Genomic DNA, 21,349 nt, shown 5'->3' with positions numbered 1-21,349 from the left:
CTCAGGTGCTATTTCTCCATCATTTAAATTTGGTAGCACATTACACTTCTGCTTAGCACAATGGCAAATGTAGTAAGGGTTTAAAAAGTTTTAACTACACAAGACAACAAGTGTTGACAAGGATATGGAGAAATCGGAGCCCTTGTGCACTATTGGTGGAAATGAAAAATGGTGAAGCCACTGTGGAAAAGAATATGGAGGTTACTCATAAATTTAAAAATAGAACTACCAGGCTGGCCGCGGTGGCTCTCACCTGAAATCCCAGCACTTTGGGAGGCCCAGGCAGGCAGATCATGAGGTCAGGAGTTTGAGACCAGCCTGGCCAACATAGTGAAACCCCATCTCTACTAAAAATACAAAAAATTAGCTGGACGTGGTGGCACTTGCCTGTAGTCCCAGCTACTCAGGATGCTGAAGCAAAAGAATCACTTGAATCTGGGAGGTGGAGGTTGCAGTGAGCCAAGATAGCACCATTGCACTCCAGCCTGGGTAACAAGAGTGAAGCTCCATATCGGAAAAAAAAAAAAAAAAAAAAAATTGAACTACCAAATGATTCAGCAATTGTACTTTGAGGTATTTACCCGAAAGAATTAGAATCAGGATCTCGAAGAGATGTTAGTATCCCCATGTTCATTGCAGCATTATTCACAATGGCTAAGAGGTGAAAATGACCAAGACAACCTAAACCTGAATCTGGGAAACAACAAGCAGGCAGCAGGCTGGGGTTGTCTTGAAGGAATCCAGGTGCCTTTCAGGCATGCTGCACTAACAGCTCTCTTGCCACTTAATACCTGGTGTCCCCTCTCTAGTTGAAAAGGATTGAAACAGCAACTGGCATGTTGATCACCACTAAACAGCTGCACCCCCAGCTCAGACCAGAGAGGCATCTGCTTGGAACAGAACATTTTGTTATTCTGGATGCCTTTTTCTCCAGTAGTTCAAGCATGATGGTGCATATGAGAGATATTGAGCAGATATTTATTCAAACACCTACCATAAACTGAAAAGTTAATTTAATTGCTCTGAGCTTTTGAAATAGCCTCCACACTGTTACCAGAATGACCTTTCTTCAACATAACCCTGACCTTGTCAATGACCTGATTTTAACCCTTTAACGATAGCCTCCTATCTACAAGATGAACATTAGTATCCTTGGTGAGTCATTCAAAGCGTTTCCTAATGTGATTCTTGCTGACTTCTTTGCTTCATCTTCTGATCTCCCTGGCTTCATACATACACTCTAGTTTACCTAATCGTTACAGCTCCCTGGATGGGCTTTGCTGTTTCATGTCTTATTTTATGCACTTTCAAATGCTGTTTCTGCTGTTTGGGATGTCTCTCCCTGTCTTGGTCACCTGCTGAATTTCTAATCATTTTTCAGGACTTCGCTCACCACTTTTGTAAAGCCTTCAAGGTGAGCTACTTCCTGCCATTGGAAACATATAAACCCAAGGGATACATTCATTCATACTGGATTACCATAGGTTATAGTCAACTTATTTACTTGCCTTTTTCCGTGAAGTCATCTCCAGGTGAGCATATACAAATTGCTCTAAATGAAAAAGCCACTAAATGAATACAAATTTCAACTTTTATTAAAGACCTACTAAGTGCCAGATTAGAGACCCAGGTATAGTAGGCTGTAAAATAGCCCCCCAAAACACCCACATTCTAACCCCTAGAACCTGTGAATGTTTCCTTAAAAAGAATATTGCAGATGTGATTAAGTTAAGGATCTTCAGATAGGAAGATTATCCTGGAATATGCAGGTGGGCCCTAAGTGTAATCACAACTATCCTTTTAACGGATGGTAGGAGGAGAGATCACATGGCAGTGTGAATACTGAAGCAAGAGGCTATGCTGCTGGCTTGGAGATGGGGAAAGGAGCCATGAGCCAAGAAATGAAGCGCTGGAAGCTGGAAGACAGAGGAACAAAATCTCCCCCAGAGCCTCCCGAGGGAGCATGGTCCTGCCAACACTTTGGGTTCAGTCCAAGAAACTGATTTCAGATTTCTGGCTGCCAGAAGTTGAAGAGAGTACATTTGTATTGTTTTAAGCTGCTAAGTTTACAGAAATCTGTTACAGCAGCAATAGGAATCTGATACATCAGATAACAAATATAATAGGACAGGAATGACAGATGGTAATTATACAGGAAGTGTGAAATAGAGCAGTGCTTCTCGAACTTCAGTATGCACAGGAATCACTGGGGATCTGGTAAAAGTGCAGATGCTGAGTCACTGGGTCCAGGGAAGAACCTGAAGCTCCGCATTCCTTGCAAGCTCCCAGGTGAGGACATTGCTACTTGTCCAGGGACAGCACTTTGAGTACCAATAAAATAGCAATGGACAAATGTAGAAGAGACAGATCAAAACAAAGAGTTTTGGAGAGGCAGCTGTGATACTTGATATAGTTTTTTTTGCTTTTTTTTTTTTAATTTGTACACACTTGTTTTGTGGCCTAAGATATGGTCTATTCTAGAGAATGTTCCATGTATAGGTGAAAAGAATGTGTATCCTGCAGCAGTCGAGTAAAATGTTCTGTAAATATCAGTTAGGCCTACTAGATGGAGTGTGTAGTTTAACTCTATTGTTTTCTTTGTTGATTTTCAGTATGCAGAGTTGTAAAGACACAAATCAGATGGGCATGAGTGATGTGCTCAGGATGGACCTATGTTCGTACCATTGATGTCTCAGTGCCCCTCCTGGTCAGGTGTCCAGAGACCTCTCACTTTTATCATGTCCATTATTCCCAGCAACCCTGCAGAGTAAGCATTCTAATGTTTGCTTGACAGATAAGGACATGGCGGCCCAGGGGATTAATGTCTTTGGCCACACCCACATGGGACTAGAATTGTGTAACTCCAACATATGTGGGTTACTTTTTTTTTTTTAAACTTTATTACCTTTTCTGAATCATGGATAATATACATGTGCCATGGGGCTTTGCAGAAAGATCAGTGATCCCAGCTAAATGGAGATTTTCATCCTCCAATGAAATATGCTCATATTACCAGGGACAGAAATTGGACTTGCCAAACCTAGGCTGAGAAGGAACCAGAGATTTATCAGGGCATCTTCTTAGGGAAAGTGACAGCCTAAATGCTCAGAAGGCAGAGTGAGCCCTGTGCAGATATGAGGGCTGAGAGGGTGAGGAAGGAAAAGGCCTTGCCTCCCTGTTGGTGGTAGAGAGGATGTAGAGGAAGGTGCATGAGCATGAGTCAGCCCTGTAAGAGTCCCTACGGGGTCAGATCAGAGAAGCTAAGGGTAAGGAAGGTGCATGAGCATGAGTCAGCCCTGTAAGAGGCCCTACGGGGTCAGATCAGAGAAGCTAAGGGCAGTTAGCAAATCCAAGGAGCAAGAAAAGGGCAAAAATAGGAGAAGAAATTAAGACTAGGTCCAGATCTAGGACTAGATCCAAAACCAGAAACTAGATCCAACACCAGGAATAGATTCAAATCCAGAACTAGATTCAGAACCAGGACTAGATCCAGAATAGGGACTAGATCCAGATCCAGAGACTAGATCCAGATCCAGGACTAGCTCCAGATCCAGAGACTAGATCCAGAACCAGGACTAGCTCCAGATCCAGCACTACATTCAGAATCAGGACTAGATCGAGAACCAGGACTAGATCCAGATCTAGAGACTAGATCCAGGACCAGAGACTAGATCCATAACCAGGACTACATGCAGATCCAGGACTAGATCCAGAACCAGGACTAGATCTAGAACCAAGACTAGATCCAGATCCTGAGACTAGATCTAGAACTAGGACTAGACTCAGATCCAGAGACTAGATCCCAAACCAGGACTAGATCTAGGGACAGCAATGGTATCAAGAGCCAAACATCAGCCACAAAGGGAGCCACACCCTTTATCCATTGCCAGCTCTGCAGTCTTGGCAGGTCTCCTCATCTGTCACCTGGGAATGGTTACACTGATGCTGAGTGGTGGTGAAGAATAAAGCTCCTGTCATTCTAAGCTGTAATGAAAATGACCAATTCTCTTAGAACCACAGTGTCTGCTATTGTTCTTTATGAGTTAGTGGACTTATGGTCCTATATGGAACAAGGTGACCTGACATACAAGTTTGCCACAGAGTTCCTGCAGCTTCTGAATGAAAAAGTCCTGTATTTGCAAGCTTTTTCTTGATATTGTTTGGGTTATAGTTTTATGGCGTAGAAGATATAGAGAAATCTTTGCATTTTTTTCTAAATTATTAAAGATCATCAGAGGTTAGGAGGAGAAAGGAAAAGTAAACTTTGGGCAGCAAGTTTTAATCTTGTGAGTGATATATGTGACTGCTGGATGGTACTTACATAGTACATGATATAGAAGGGCCTTCCTCCTACTCCTCTTACACCCACCTTCTTAATCCACTTTTTTTTTTTTTTTTGAGATAGAGTCTCGATCTGACGCCCAGGCTGGAGTGCGATGACATAATCTCGGCTCACTGCAACCTCCGCCTCCTGGGTTCAAGTGATTCTCCTGCCTCAGCCCCCCAAGAAGCTGGGATTACAGGCACGTGCCACCACTCCCAGCTAATTTTTGTATTTTTAGTAGAGATGGGGTTTCACCATGTTGGTCAGGCTGGTCTTGAACTCCTGGCCTTGTGATCTGCCCTCCTTAGCCTCCTAAAGTGCTGGGATTACAGGCATGAGCCACCGCGCCTGGTCTCAATCCACTCTTTAGAGGCTCCTATCCTAGTCCCCAAAGCTACTTTTCCTTCCTGGGCAGCAGATTTTGTAGAGTTTTAGAGAACACTCATGATAAGGAAGGATAATATTATTGTAGGCAGCATTGCAAATTCATTAAGAATAGAAGTTTTGCAATTAGAGAGAAGTGGACTGAGCCCCAGGTTTACTTGGAGAAGTTACTTAATCCTTTCTGGACATCATTTTACAGATGATGTAACTGAGAAGAATCCAACCTCATGGTCTTTGTGAGGATTTGGAAGAGCATTTAGACCAGGGGTCAGCAAACTTTTCTGTAAAGTGTCAGATAATGAATATTTTTGGCTTTGCAGGTCATAGGTCTCCGTGGCAACTACTCAGTTCTGTCAATGCAGGGCAAAGGCGGTCACAGGCAATACGTAAACAAAGAGTCTAATGAAACTTTATTTACAAAAAACACGATTATGAGCCATAATCTGCCAATCTCTGCTTTAGAACGATACCAGTAAGCCTTCAAAAATAGTGGTAGTAATTATGACCCTATACCATTGTTGTTAGAACATGGTTATGTTGACCTAATCTTTATTCTCTAACTAGCAGGTTCTCACAAATTGGGGCTGATACCATACATTTTCATTTTTTATCCTCCTTGGAGAATTGTTTCTGTGAAAGTGCTGGTAGGGATGGGATGGATTCTTTCTTTTGTACTTTAAACTTGTGAATAGAATTCTATAATTCTATAATCCAAGGGTTTTGGGTATTGTTTCTAAAAATATGTTGGCCCCTTAATGATTTAATTTTTATTTTATTTATTTATTTTTATTTTATTTTATTTATTTTTATTATACTTTAAGTTCTAGGGTACGTGTGCACAACGTGCAGGTTTGTTGCATATGTATCCATGTGCCATGTTGGTGTGCTGCACCCATTAACTCGTCATTTACATTAGGTATATCTCCTAATGCTATCTGTCCCCCCTCCCCCCTCCCCCAATCCCACAACAGGCCCTGGTGTGTGATGTTCCCCACCGCGTGTCCAAGCGTTCTCATTGTTCGATTCCCACCTATGGGTAAGAACATGCGGTGTTTGGTTTTCTGTCCTTGCGATAGTTTGCTCAGAATAGTGGTTTTGAGCTTCATCCATGTCCCTACAAAGGACATGAACTCATTCTTTTTATGGCTGCATAGTATTCCATGCTGTATATGTGCCACATTTTCTTAATCCAGTCTATCGTTAATGGACATATGGGTTGGTTCCAAGTCTTTGCTATTGTAAATAGTGTCTCAGTAAACATATGTGTGCATGTGTCTTTATAGCAGCATGAGGAATCACCACACTGTCTTCCACAATGGTTGAACTAGTTTACAGTCCTACCAACAGTGCAAAAGCGTTCCTATTTCTCCATATCCTCTCCAGCACCTGTTGTTTCCTGATTTTTTAATGATCACCATTCTAACTGGTGTGGGATGGTATCTCATTGCGGTTTTGATTTGCATTTCTCCTGATGGCCAGTGATGATGAGCATTTTTTCATGTGTCTGTTGGCTGCATAAATGTCTTCTTTTGAGAAGTTTCTGTTCATATCCTTTGCTCACTTTTTGATGGGGTTGTTTGATTTTTTCTTGTAAATTTGTTTAAGTTCTTTGTAGATTCTGGATATTAGCCCTTTGTCAGATAGGTAGTTTGCAAAAATTTTCTCCCATTCTGTAAGTTGTCTGTTCACTCTGATGGTAGTTTCTTTTGCTGTGCAGAAGCTCTTTAGTTTAATTAGATCCCATTTGTCAATTTTGGCTTTTGTTGCCATTGCTTTTGGTGTTTTAGTCATGAGATTTAATTTTTATTGATCAACTTTAGGGTAATGGAGGATAACCCAAGAAATTAATAACATATTGCTTGGTTCATTTCTCATTAGCTCATCCAAGATCAACTGCAGAGGAAGAGGAGGGAAATTTTAAATGGGAACAATTATCTGAAAAATGTGAGTAGCTCAAGATAATATGATTGTTTACTTTTAGCTAACCCTGAGGTCTGAATATTTAAGCCAAGAGAATTTATCTGATGAGTTTAGTCCAAGAAACACAACTTTATTTTCCCACTACTAGCCGAACATAAGTGCCAATTTAACAGTGCTACATGCCCTACAAACATCGATGGTCTCATGTTACAAACGAAAAAGTCATTAGTGAGCTTCTCTCCTGATGTGTTATTAACTGGAAGCTGAAATTAATGAATTTTGTCAGATTGCCTCGAGTAGTGATAGGAAATGATAGAATTCTTCAGCAGTCGATTTCTATTCTGTCATCTGCTTAGTTTTTTTTTTTTTTTTTGGTGTTTTTCTGCTGCCCAGGCTGGAGTGCAGTGCCGCGATCTCGGCTCACTGCAAGCTCCGCCTCCCGGGTTCACGCCATTCTCCTGCCTCAGCCTCCCGAGTAGGTGGGACTACAGGCGCCCACCGCCATGCCCAGCTAATTTTTTGTACTTTTAGTAGAGACGGGTTTCACCATGTTAGCCAGGATGGTCTCGATCTCCTGACCTTGTGATCTGCCCACCTCAGCCTCCTAAAGTTCTGGGATTACAGGTGTGAGCCACGCGCCCAGCCTGTTTTTGTTTGTTTGTTTGTTTTAAATAAATGTCACTCCTAGGGGTCTTCTGAAATTAGTATGGTCTGGAAATCTCAGGGCACAATGGCTAAATTGCACTGTATTTCCCTACTGCTGTAAATGTATTCGATGTTGGGTTCCTTTGCTTGCAAGAGACAGAGACTCAATTGAGACAGGCTTAACAAATCATGTTATCCACACACATAACGGGGAAATTCATTGATGATCAATAGCCAAAGGCAATATGAAAACATGCCGTATAGATGAAAAACACAGCTACCACCAAGCCCTAAAATAACACATATGATTTCTCTTCTTTTGGTCTTTCATGGGAAATGTAACATTGGTGGGGCTGGAATATAGGTTCTGTTATAGCAATCCTCACTTAAGTAGCCTCGTATTCTTGGGCAAGCATTGAAATTCACCAAATCTCCTTTCACTGTACAACAGAGCTTGCCATTCTAGTCTTGCACATAGGATTATAAGGACAACTAAACAAGAAGCCAAGTGACAGAACTCTATGAATATATATAATTGTCCATTTCATTTGTTCTTTGGCTCCTTTTAGACCCAACTGTTTCTAGCAGGAGTGGGTAGAAGAGGAAGCTATGAAGAAAGAGTTGCCTACTCAATGTGGGCAGAGAATGAAGGTTTTCAAAATCAACAAGTCCCAAGAAATGACCCACTCTTAGTGTTGTACTGAAAATCTGCAGAATGACAGACACGAGTCTTCTGCATATGATGGCTCAGACTATTTCTTAGTTATGATATTTTTCCCAAATAATTTCTCATATTTGGCCATAATTTAAATCCATATCTTCAGGTCAGGATGCTTGTGATCGTATAGTGGACTTGAAATTTTGCACAATGATGAACTATTTTATCTTGGTAAGCAAGTCATAAGGGATGGTCTTGGGAGATACATCAAAATTGTTTAATACAAGTGTGTGGTAAGAACCTCAGAGCCCTACAGAGGCTTCCTACATTTATCTCTATGAAGATGTCTGTTTTCTCACCTGAGGCTGCACATAGGAACTGCTAAAGCAGTACAAGCAATACCAGCCACCGCAGTCTATCTTATATCATGATTTCCCTTTCAAAAGTCTCAGGTTCTTCTGCCCAGACTCAGCTTGTTATCCCAGGCTTCATTCCTTTCAGGTTGATTTTACCCAAGGGGACTTGTGCTTCTGGCATCTTGTTTATAGTGGGATACCCTACCAAGCTCCAACATGCCTGTGCATTGCTGGACTCCAATGCTGGCAAGTTGCAATGTTCTTCCTGGGACGTGGCTCAGCCCCCACGTGAATCAGTTGATGAAAATAGATACGCAAGAGAGGGAGCAGCCACAGCCTCACGTATCTTCCTTACATTTAGAAAACTTTCTCAAACTTCTCAGAGTGTTTTATATACGGCCAATTTTTACTGCAAGTGTGAATATAATAAACTGGGGTTAGAGGGGTGATGTTATGGCGCACGCAAGCAATGGACTTGGAGGCAGAACAAAAGGGAAGGAAGATGGTCTTGCAGCCATGAATATTATACGAAAGTGTTGCCTGGGCAGCTAAATTGATGTATGCCAAAGATGTGCCAAGGATGGCCTTCCTCTGATCACCTTAGCTGAATTTGGTCAGTGAAAATTCTAGTTTCAGAATTTGAATTTTTACTTTCTATCTTTTTAAATTTAGGGATTAGGTTTTCTGTTTTGAGGGGATTTTGTGTTTTTAAGTTAAAAAAAAAAAAAACTCCTCATACTTAGACATTCCAAGTCCTTATATTTTATATCCTTTCAAAACTTCATTTTTAAAATTACTTTTATGGATTATTAAAGCAGTGTGTACACATTGTAGAAAAATTAGGAAAAAAGTCCCCCCAAAATGAAAACTACCAAAAAACAAAGAATATAAATGATAATTATAATCCCAACCTCCTCCCTGAGAAGACAATTTTTAACACCTCCGTGAATATCCTTACAAATAGATAAGTATGGATAAAACTGACAAAAATGAAACTATATATATCTTTCTATAATTTACCATAATTTATTTAAACAGTTCACAAGTTGTTTGGTGTCTAGATTGCCTTCAATTTTAGCTAATGTATACAAACATAGAGCTGGACTAATTAGCTGAGAGTAAATTGCACAATCTTTAAAATAGAAAAAAAGAATAATTCTAAAACATAATTAAAGATGCATGAATAGTACTATGATATAAATTATCAATATTAAAAAATAATACAAATTAAAGTAGCAGTGCTTGGGAATTTAATTTTTACCTAATCATTGCTGTGATTTCATTCTTGTTTTGACCTACTTCTTGACAATAAAATAACCTTGACCATATAGTTTTCAGCCAAATTAATTCATTCATCCACTCAGTATTTATTTATTGAATTCCTAATGGAAAATAAAATATAATTAAAGGTCCCCACACTCACAGAGCTTGTGTTCTAGTGTGAGAGATAGGAAAAAAAAAAAAACAAGTATGTACACAAAAAGTATCAGATATGGAAGTAGAGTAAAATATGGGTGCATAAGAAAGAATGACATCAGGGTTAGGCTCTTCCAGGAAAGGACAGGTATACTGAGAATTGATGATAAAACAAGTGCCATCCATGCAAAAACCAGGGTGAAGACAATTGCTAGGAGGGGGGTGTCTAGTACAAGAGCACTATGGTGGGGGCAAGCGTAGCATTTCTAAAAGGAGAAGGAAGCACAGGCGAAGGAAAATCAGTGGCCAAGACCAAGAAGGGTCAGAAGTAGGCAGAGTCCACAACATGCCAGTTTTGTCAGCCAAAGACAAAGGTTGAACTTTATTACAGGCACAGGTGGGTGGGCGCACTAGCTCACTTCTGCAATCCCAGCACTTTGGGAGCCAGAGGAGAGAGGATCATTTGAGGGCAGCCTGGGCAACAGAGCAAGACCTTGTCTCTAACAAAAAATGAAAAATAAATAAGAAAAAAATAAAGTCAGGCACAGCTGGATGACACTAGAAGGTTTCAGGCCAAGAAATGGCATGACTTTAATCATGGCTTCAAAAGATCACTCTGGATGTTGGGTGAAGAAGAGCGTGTAAGGAGCAAGAATAGGTACAGGGGAGGTAAGGGGTTGAGGGGGATGATGAGGCTTGGACAAGGTGCCACCGGGGGAAAGGGGGACAGGATGCATTTGGGGCATGAATCAGAAGCAGAATGAACAAACTTGCTGGTGAAGTGCAGGGAGCAAAGAGGGAGAAAAACAAACTCAAGCATAATGCCTCTGGGACTGCTAAGAAGAATAATTATTTTGTCTGGTGAGTGTTTTTGGACAAATAGGATAATATGTTTGGACACCTATTATGATGTAAAGCATAGTATAAAAATTGTTTCTGATAATAATAATTGTACCTTCCATTTATTAAGTATATACTATCTTCTCAATGCTGATCTCTTTTTTTTTCTTATTGTATGTAGAGGGGATAAAAATATGTATGTTGAATTAAATACTATTCCTTTCATCTCACTTATTAAATTACCAAATAACCCATGTTTTCCATATGACCTTTGCCCGTTTGAGGATTGCATTGCCAAGGAAACAGATTGTTAAGCACAGGCTCTGCAGCTAAATCCTATTAAATATGTCATAATTCAAACAAACTGCGCAAAGCCAACTAGTACTTGGGTTTGGAATATTAGCTTCCAAATGTCCCCCTCCTAAGGCCTAACTATATACTTAATAAGGTTCAACGTTTAGATGCCTGTCTAATTCTACCCAGAGCCCTGGACTTGTACATTCCTGCCCCAAATCCCTGATCTGAAAGTCAGAATTTTTAATTAACCTCCCCAAATGGTATTTTCACATAATAAATAAACTCTATGCATGCTGCTAGCTTCAAACAGTAGACCAAAAGTGATTCTTTTCTTTACCTCAGTCAGATTTTTTCTTTGTAAAACATTAAGCAGAATGGCTTCAATACCTGGATATACTTAAATAAAGCTGGAGAAAACCCAGAACTGGAGAATCTGAAAGCAAAAGGAATTAGAGATTAACTAGCTCCAATCTGCTTTACACACAAGGAACCTGAGGTTCAGCAAGATTGTGATTTATGTCTGCAAGGTTACAGAGCATATTTATGGACAGTACTAGGGGCAATGCCTACCTCCCCTGGCTGGCGACGTCTTCCTTTGTCTCAGGGTTCTTCCTTTCACCACCTTCCTCCTAAAAGTCATCCTCGCTGTTCCTTCAGTATAAATTCTTCATTTCTTCCTTCCTCACCTACATCCTTTGCTCTCCAGTCTTCCCTTCTGGCCCTCCTGGCCTTAGATCTACCCTTCTTCTGCTCACTTCCTAAATGCAGCTTTTTCCTCCAAGTCCCATTCCTGATCTTATCATTCACCCCCTCACCACTACTCAGGCTCAGTCTCATCTAGCTCATTACAGGATCAATGAATTCACCCACCAAATGTGTTTTGCACAGCATGTTTTTTTCAATTCAGTGCCCATGGCTTTTGCTAGAAGGCTGTCCTCACTTGACCCTTGTCATTTCATTAAAAAATATCCAGTGGAGTGAGAAAAAGTGTAATTGAAACCAATGTACCACAAATAAACTCTTCTTGTTTAGCAAAATTCACTGCTAAGCTTATTGAATGTGGAAGGTGGGTCCTAGTGGGCATGAGATGCATGGAGCCAAATAGACACCATCCGCTGAAAAGGAAATGAATGTCACTTTAGCGGTGGGAGCAAATAGAAAAGCAAAAGGAAAGAACAAGCATACGGAGGAGGAGGAATACAGCATCAGCCTAATACCCAACTTGGTAGAAATGGATAGGACTTTTAAAGAACAAGAAAAACATAATATTCAAATTTGTTTGGCTCCCTTATGTTGCAATCAAAGTTTACCTGGGTGATATCCCTATGTCTCCAACTGAAGCCACTCAATGATTTACATACAAGTTACTTGTTTAGGAAAAACAAGGAGAAGTAATCTCTGTCCTGGATTTAGCACTAAGGAAAAAGACCTCAAGATGCAGAATGCAGGACTAACATTCACTGAAGCTGGAAATTGAACCTAAGATGATTAGAAGAAAGGTACTCCCTGAAGGATTTGAATAAATCTTGGGGAGAATATCAACCTTTGCACTGGAATTACAATGGGGATTTCAGGCAAGTTTTTGTAGATGCAAAGGGGCATGGGTCCTAAACATAGGGCAAGCATTGAGGCTAGAAGAGTAAAGAGGAGCTAATTCTGCTCCTCTGGTAGCTCATAGTACATCAAGACCGCTAGGTATGGAAATAACTAAGTTACAAGTCAAAAACTGATTAAAGTTAGGAGCCACTCACTCATGTCCACTCTTGGTAGAGCACTTTATATACCTTATACAGTAAATGCTGGAGGGGGTGATTTACAACAATGTTAGAACACCTTAGGTTGACCTTTGTCAGATGGTCTGTTGGGAAGAGACTGAATTTTCCTTAGCCCACTGAATTAGCTATTTGAATAGGAAGAGCTACTTCTTATTTAGTTGTACTCTTTTATTTAAAAAATATCTATGGAGTATCTGCTCTTTACCCAGTGCCGTGCCAAGTGCTAAGAGTATACTCGTGTATGGACCAAAATTGAGACATGACTGTGCCATTATGGAACTTGAAGTCCAGAGGATGAAGGGACATCAAAGAATCAAAGGGATATCATATTATAACTATGACACGAGTTATGAAGAAGAGGTACATGGCACCAAGAGAGCTTATAACAAGGAGAACTAACCTAGCTGAGGTGTCAGAGAAGGCATCCTTTGACAATAAGTATGAGGAAACCAGGCAAAGGGAAATGGTTGAGGGATCAGCTTGTGTAAGAGTCCTGAGTCACCTATGAACTGAAACTGAGCCCCTACAGGCCAGTGCTGTAGGAGTGGATGAGCAGGGAGGGCGCTCATGGTACTACACACAGCCAGAGAGGTAGACAGGATCCAGGACACAGGTCTTATAAGAGCCATCCTTCTTTTTCATAAAAAAACAATGGGAAGCCATTTGAGTGCCTCAAGAAAATATGATGATATTTATGTTGAAAAATAGCTCTGGCTATAGAAGACAGATGGTGCAGGGTAATAGTTACCAGATAGATACAAAAGTTTTCAGACGTTTATGACAGCTTTAACCAAGTTGATGTAGGTAAAGATGAGAAGAGCTAGATTTGATAGATATTCAGAAGATAAATTCAGTAGGATTTGGTGAAGGATTAGATATAGGAGTGTCTTAGTTTGGGTTTACCTAGAAACCTAGAGATAAAGATTCAAGTTGTTTATTTAGAATCTACAGGGCACATTGTTATGGGAGTAGAGAAATGAGACAAGGGAAGGCAGCCAATGAAAAGAGGTGTGAAACCTGCCACCACAGTGGGCACCCAGAGCTTAGTTCAGTTTGAGAGCAAGTACAGAACACCTATCTCAGAATTATCCCACCCAAGGGGCAAAGAACCTGAGCTATTGATATGCAAAATCCCATCAGTCATTGGCTGAGGGCTGATGTGGGAGATATTAATTCCCCGGCACTTCCAGCTGGCCTGCTGTGCCTTTGGGAAAAGCCTCCAGGAAGAGAGATGCAAATGTAGGTTGTTGGAAGTGATCTGGAGCTCACTGCAATGGTAGGGTCCTAGGGATGTGGGCAGGACACAGACTGTATCTGTACATGGGGTGATCATTACTTCTTCAGTGTCCTAGTGTCCTGGCCACACATGAGTCATCTAGAGCCACTCTGTCCAATAGAATTATACTGCAAGCCATGTATGTATATTTAAATTTTCTAGTAGCCACATTCAAAAAAGTATCAACACACAGGAAAAATTAATTTTCACCCTATATTTAACCCAACATGTCTAAAACATTATCATTTCACCATGTAGCCAATACTAAGTCTTTGAAATCCAGTGTGTATTTGACTCCTACAGCATCTCAGTTTGGACAAGCCGCATTACAGGTGCTCTGTAGGCAGAGGTATCTCGTGCCTGCCCTTTTGGAAAGCACAGCTTCACAGTTATCTTGTGGGCTAGCCCAGACCTGAAGGCTGCTCTAGGAATGTTGATTCAGACTTTGATATATTTGCTTTAGCTTCTGTTTACTGAACCAGCAAAGAAGTGATGCAAAGGACACATATGTTATCAAAGACATAAGTGAGTTGACTTGGGTCTCCATTGTCCCTCTTTGTTCCTTATAGAACCTGAAGACAGTCTATAGAGGAGTTATGAGGGCAACTGTGGTGGGGGAGAGGTGAGAAGAGCCAAGCAAGCAGGAATCTGTCCCCTTTGCCCCTTAACTGCCAGAGCAGTTTCACTTCTATGTTGGCAGGCAGGCCAGGCATGGTGGCTTATGCTTGTAATGCTAGCACTTTGGAAGGCTCAGGTGGGAGGACTGCTTGGAGTCAGGAGTTTGCGACAAGCCGTGGCAACATAGCAGGACCTTGTTTCTATTTATAAAATAAAATATAATAAACCTATGTGGCAGACAATGAGTTTCCCATTATCCTCCTCTTCCTTGTTAGCTGGGTCTGCCTCTCACAGTGGAGGCGAAAATGTCAGATGTCTATTTTCCTAATTTTTCTTGCAATTAGCATATGGACTCAATCTGTCCAATGGGTCTGAGAGCAGACTGGGTTTTCTGTCTTCAATCTTTCCTACCATGTCATATTGCACTTCGAGAAGACTCTACATGTGGATAGGTTCATTCTAAGCGAAGAAAGAATAGAACCAAAGGTCCCCATAGTGTAAAAGGGTGTGAGAAAAGAGAAAAGAGAAGGATATAGAGACGTGTGTCTGTGATATGTTAGGACACTTTCCGGTGAAAGTTACAGAACTCCTAAGCTTCCTCAAGCACATTAGGGAATTTAACTACGAAGGGTGGGAGCATTTCATGGAAACCATGGAAACATCCAGGTCTCAAGAACAAACATCCAGGGATTCTAATGCCTTCACAACACACGACTGACTTTCACTGCTCTTCCATTCTGGTCATTGACTTTGTTCTCCTCTCTTGTTGCGGATAAGCTTTCTCTGCTTCCCGGGGCAAATGGTGGAACACAAACACCCACATATGCTCTCTTCCAGAGGGCAGGCAGACAGACTCCGGTGTCGCTTGGTACTAATCTCAAGGGAATTACGGAGGGACTAAATCTGATTAACTGAGTTTATCCTGGGAAGTCAACAATGTCCTGTTTCCACGGTAATCCTAAGACAGAGCGGAGAGCTATTTCTCAAAATGAAGGGTTGTTTCAGAAGGGGGCTGTATAGTTTCCTAGGGCTGTCCTAACAATTTGCCACAAAGTTGGTGGCTTAAAACAACAGAAATTTGTTATTTCACAGTTCTGAAGGCCAGAGATCTGAAATCAAGGCATTGGCAGGGTCACCCTCCCTCCAAACGCTGTGGGGAGGACCCTTCCTTTCCTCTTCCAGCTTCCGCTGGCTCCTGGTGTTCCTTGGCTCATGGCAGCATAACTCTTATCTCTGCCTCTGTCTTCACATGGTTTCTTCCCCGTGTCTCTTGCAACTGTGTGTCTCAAATTTCCCTCTTCTTTTATTTATAAAGACACCAGTCACTGGATTTAGGGACTACCCTAAATCTAGGATGATCTCATTTCAAGGTCTCTAACTTAACTACCTCCGCAAATATTTTATTTCAAAATAAAGTCACATTCACAGGCACTGGGGTTAGGATTTGGACATATCTTTTTGGGATCACTACTCAATTCACTACAGGAGGCTAAGATGGGTTAATATATGTTTATAACAGGTTGAGAGTTCTAGCAAAATGTTTCCACTATCTTCAGCTTATCATTTAGCCTGATGTTAGACCATACAGATTTATAGTTAGAAAAAATAATGTAGGCAAATTTTCAGAATGCTGTTTGGGATCCGTGAAATATAGCTGAAACTCAAGGCTGATGGAGGAAGATGAAATGAGACTAGAGTGAAGAAACACATGAAAAAACTGAGTAGAAGAAAATAATCAGAAGGAAAATTTCAAGTTTCACATGGGTGATAAATGAAAAAGAGAAAAAAATTGACACAGAGATGTCATTGACATCCATGGTGAAGTAGAGAGTAAGGGCTTCACGATTTAAAATGAAAAATGAGGAAAGTTATAGTCGAGGGAACATTAAACCAAGTCTATAAAATGAAAATTTATGGACTTGAGTATGAGACCCTAAAGAAGGATAAATTGCTTCAGGAAATGTTTCTTCTTCTTCCAGTTGTATCTGTTGGAATCCCTGACACGACAACTACTGCTTAGAGCAAAGACATATTTCTACCAATTATTGGCCAACCAACCTTTAAACTCTGACTTCTTGGGCTCACTCATCAGTATGTACATGAGCAAAACTATTTCCCAAAGATATGTTATTTTCTGGCATTGTTCAAAGTCTTTGGACAATTGAATGGACTTTAGCACAGGTATTTAAGCAGATCATACAAGTCAAAGGCCATTGAATTAGGGTCACCAATGGGTTGGCCATTGATGCTTGGTCCATTTGTCTGAGGATAGGGAAACTCAGACTGAGGGGTCTTATGGTACGTGGTTCTGTCCCTTCCAGGGTTAGGGCTGGAATAAACACAAAGATACACATGTATTATACAGATATGCAAAGGAATGCAATGAAGTAGTGTCCATGCTAATAATATAAAGTAAGGGGTAGTTGAAGAAGTGTGCATAGAGAAATTGGCTCATAAAGTCTGAGTTGTGTTCAATGTGGCAAGGCCTAGGGAGGTGGCTGAGTGGGGATGGGAGGGCAATAAAAAATTCTTAACTGAGGCCGGGTGCGGTGGCTCACTCCTGTAATACCAGTACTGTCGGAGGCCGAGATGAAGGATCACTTGAGGTCAGGAGTTTGAGACCAGCCTGGCCAACATGGCGAAACCCTGCCTCTACTAAAAATACAAAAATTAGCCAGGCATCGTGGCACATGCCCGTAATCCCAACTACTTAGGAGGCTGAGGCAGGAGAGTTGCTTGAACCCAGGAGGTGGAGGTTGCAGTGAGCCAGCAGCAAGCCACTGCACTCCAGCCTGGGCAACAGAGCAAACTCCATCGCAATAAAATAAATAAATAATAATAAAAAATCTTAATTGAGTATACGCACAGGTCCCATTAGGAACCACACGAAGTATGTCACATCTGAGATAAGTGGACTGGGAGATGATCACTCTAGCAATTTTAACAAAACTTCATGCTATTCTCAAATAAGAAAGCAACTGTTAACAAGAATAAACAGTTGGATAATATCTAATCATCTTGTCGAAGAGGTGGAGGAACGTTTTCTCTTCTCAGTCCTTTAACTGGAAAGCTGGCACCATGAACAAGTTGTTAAATTAGCAAGTATGCCAGCACTTTCATTTATTAATTGGTATGTTCCATTTTATTTAAAATCATCCTGGCTAATTACTCATTTCACTGTGTGCAGCACCAGCTGAATAAGCTGGAGGACATGATGAAGACAAAAATAAATGCTGCACTCTTTCTAGTTTATTCACTTTGAATTGCTTTCCCTTTCACATGTGGTGACTCAAGGGAGATGTAAATTTAACCTTCTATTCTTGCTTCATCTTCAAGTATGTGGTTACAGCAGAAAGAGCATGGGGTATGAAACTCAGGCATGTGGGTTTGGATGTTGGCTTTGCCATTTATGAACTGTGTGACAAGGAGCAAATATGTAGCATCCCTGATCTTCAAGGTTTCCTATCTAAAAATAGGAATAATAATAGCATGTACTCACTACAAAGAGTTGATGTGAGGGTTAATGAAATAAAATGAAAGACTGGGTATGTAATAGGTGCTTAATAAATGTTCGTCTAACTCTGAACTAGAGAAATCACAATTATTATTGTTATTGTTATGATATAATGTTATAGTTTTATAATGGTACCATAATTAGTAGCCACAGGTAACTGGGCACTTATTTCCCAGGCACTGTTCTGAGCGCTTTGGTATGCTTTAAGTCAAGAGGTCACATGTGTTAACTCATTTAACCCCTGACAGCCCTAAAACAGAATTTATTTCTCCTACATTACAGAAGAGGAAACTGAGATCTACAGAGAAGGAATAACTTGCTCAAGGTCACAGAATAGGCTGACACTGGAGCTGAGATTCAAAGCTAGGCATCCCAATTCCAGACTCAGCACTCTTAACCACTTTTTTTTTTTTTTTTTTGAGATGGAGTCTCACTCTATCACCAGGCTGGGGTGCAGTGGCGTGATCTTGGCTCACTGCAACCTCTGCCTCCCAGGTTCAAGTGATTCTCCTGCCTCAGCCTCCCAAGTAGCTGGGACTACAGGCGTGTGCCATCACGCCCGACTAGATTTTGTATTTTTAGTAGAAATGGGGTTTCACCGTGTTGGCCAGGATGGTCTCAATCTCTTGACCTTGTGATCCACCAGCTTTGGCCTCCCAAAGTGCTGGGATTAGGTGTGAGCACCCAGCCATCTCAACCACTTCTTTACCAAGATTGCAGGGTTGCAAAGAAGACAGAGTTGAACTGTCTGGATGGCAGAATGTAGAGAATTTATAAAATCTAGGGACGGGAGAGATTAGATGTTTTGGGATGTCCATCTAGCCCCCACTTACCCTTGCTTTTGAACATCTTTTCAGGTTCCTGGAAACCTTCCAGGTGACCCATGTTAGGCCAGATAGAATTAGGGACTGAGGCACTGAGTGTCTCTTGTTTTTCTATGTCTGTGTCAATCAATTCAAGATGTTTCTTGTTGCAATAATGATAGGATATAAAAGAGAAGGTTCACATCCTTCTGGCTTTGAGGTAGTTAGCTGTGTTTGTTCCTTACTGCCTTTTTTTTTTTTTTTTTTTTTTTTGACACAGTCTCACTCTGTCGCCTAGACTGGAGTACAGTGCCACAATCTCGGCTCACTGCAACCTCTGCCTCCCAGGTTCAAGCAATTCTGCCTCAGCCTCCCAAATACCTGGGATTACAGGCATGCACCACCACACCTGGCTAATTTTGTGTTTTTGGTAGAGATGGATTTCACCATTCTGGCCATGCTGGTCTTGAGCTCCTGACCTCAAGTGATCCACCCGCCTCAGCCTCCCCGAATGGTGGGATTACAGGCATGAGCGACTGCGCACCCCTGTCCTTCTTGAAGCTGATTTATTCAGTGGCTTCAGAGATTCCCTGAGATCTGTACCTTGTCAATAACTTATTTTATTCAAGCCAGATATTTTTAACTAGGACTCTGAACATGGATACTATAAAATACACCACTAAGAAGGAAGGGGCAATATCTCCTTTGCTAAGCATCCTGCCCCATAAATTGTGTGGCCATGAGTGTGCTCAGATTGACTTCAGCTGGACTGGGCAGGTCTGGGAGAGTTCACATAAACAGACAGTTTGGAAGGGAGGCTTTCTGCACTGTCAGAGAGGTCAACCATCTACCCGGCAATTACACTGCTGTCAGATTGTAAATACACATTTGCAAATGCTTCTGTAATGGTTCGGAAATAGTTCAGGCCTGTTCACGCAGGGCTGGTTACAGAATGTTAATGGGGAAGCGCACCCAACATCTGCTTTCATGGTTGGAGCCAGATTTCTGACACTTAAACATATATGGGTATAAAGCAGCCAATCAGGTATTTGGCTTTGCCAACTCAGAAAAGAAAAACTCAGCAGCAATGGATAGCTGCATGGCTGATTGATAGGTTTGGTGTGGGCATCACATTTTCAACTATAACAAAGTCTTATTAAAAATGGTTTGGTTCTCTAGAAAGCTAATAACAATAAGATGTGAAATTGCCGTCACAGAATTGTGGTTATGTTGCTTGACTCACTTGCCTCTCTGGCCTCAAGGATGATTCATATAATTAAACAAAACAACCCAGGCTAACTCTGAAGCATGATATATGGAGATGCCCACATACGAAGTAGAAGACCTCAAGGTGCATTACAGAATGTCTGTCTTTTTGTCTTCTGATTTGGGGCTGATGCTCTAAATCACTGTTTTTCTGCCCTCATGATCTCTAAACATACATCATTATCCCTCCCAATTGGTAGGCATAGAAGCCTCTCATATTCCTCAATTTCAGCTGCCCTGGATGGTGATTGCCGAACCCCACCTCCTACCCAGGGAGGGCATCCTATGTGTTTCCCAGAACCTACATGTAAGGTATCAGATCAGTTGGGCTTGGTGGCTCATGCCTGTAATCTCAGCACTTTGGGAAGCCGAAACAGGTAGATTACCTGAGGTCAAGAGTTCGAGACCAGCCTGACCAACACAGTGAAACCCCATCTTTACTAAAAATAAAACAAAATTAGCTGGGCGTGGTGGTGGGCGCTTGTAATCCCAGATACTTGGGAGGCTGAGGCAGGAGAATCGCTTGACAATTGCAGGCGGAGGTCGCGGTGAGCCGAGATCATGCCACTGCACTCCAGCCTGGGTGAAGAAGCAAGAATCCATCACAAAAAAATTAAAAAAAAAAAAAAGTGTCAGATCATCCCCATTTCTAACTGCTCACAACACTTCAAGTTCAGACGAATAGTCTAGCTATTTTCAGGTGTTGGAGCATACTGGTTAGCTCTGCTATAGAAAAGTGACTCCAAATTATAGTGGCAGAGAGATGAGACCGAATTTTATTCTTTTCTGATGTAACAGTACCAAGGGAAGAGCCCAGGTTGGAAGGTTACTTTGTTCCACAGAGTCATTCATTGATTTAAGCTCTGACATCTTTTGGTTCTGCCATTCCCCCAGGAAATGTCCTCATTTGTATGGTCAAGGCTGGGTTGCAGACAAGTCCACGTTGCAGCTCATGGATAAAAGAACTAGAGGGACTCTAGGGAGACTGGCTTATCTCTTAAGTTGGAGATGACCTGGAAAGTCAACTTACACCCATAACTCATTGGCCTAAACTAAGTCCCAGAGTTCACTTGAATGGCAAGGGATCTGGAGTAATGCTGTTTCTACCTGGAGTGCTGTGGACCCAGCTTAAACTCTACCACCATAGGGGACAGGGAAGATAGGTTTTGATGGATGGCCAGAAGTTTCTGTTACATGTAATAACAGATTAAAAAAAAAATATATATATATATATAGCCATCCGGATGCAGTGGCTCA

At 41.3% G+C, this 21,349-nt stretch overlaps 1 long non-coding RNA gene across 1 annotated transcript in view; it reads left to right on the top strand.

Annotated features, from left to right (window-relative positions):
• Positions 1–21,349, top strand: part of LOC126944004 (uncharacterized) — a 77,343-nt gene that overhangs the window by 55,449 nt on the left and 545 nt on the right. The window contains exon 2 of the long non-coding RNA XR_007721934.1: positions 6,587–6,652. This is a non-coding gene — a long non-coding RNA (uncharacterized LOC126944004). The remainder of the gene's footprint in view (positions 1–6,586; positions 6,653–21,349) is intronic.

The sequence above is a fragment of the Macaca thibetana genome, chromosome 20, assembly GCF_024542745.1.
Source record: "Macaca thibetana thibetana isolate TM-01 chromosome 20, ASM2454274v1, whole genome shotgun sequence".
NCBI lineage: Eukaryota > Metazoa > Chordata > Mammalia > Primates > Cercopithecidae > Macaca > Macaca thibetana.
This window is presented reverse-complemented; position numbering and strand designations above follow the sequence as displayed.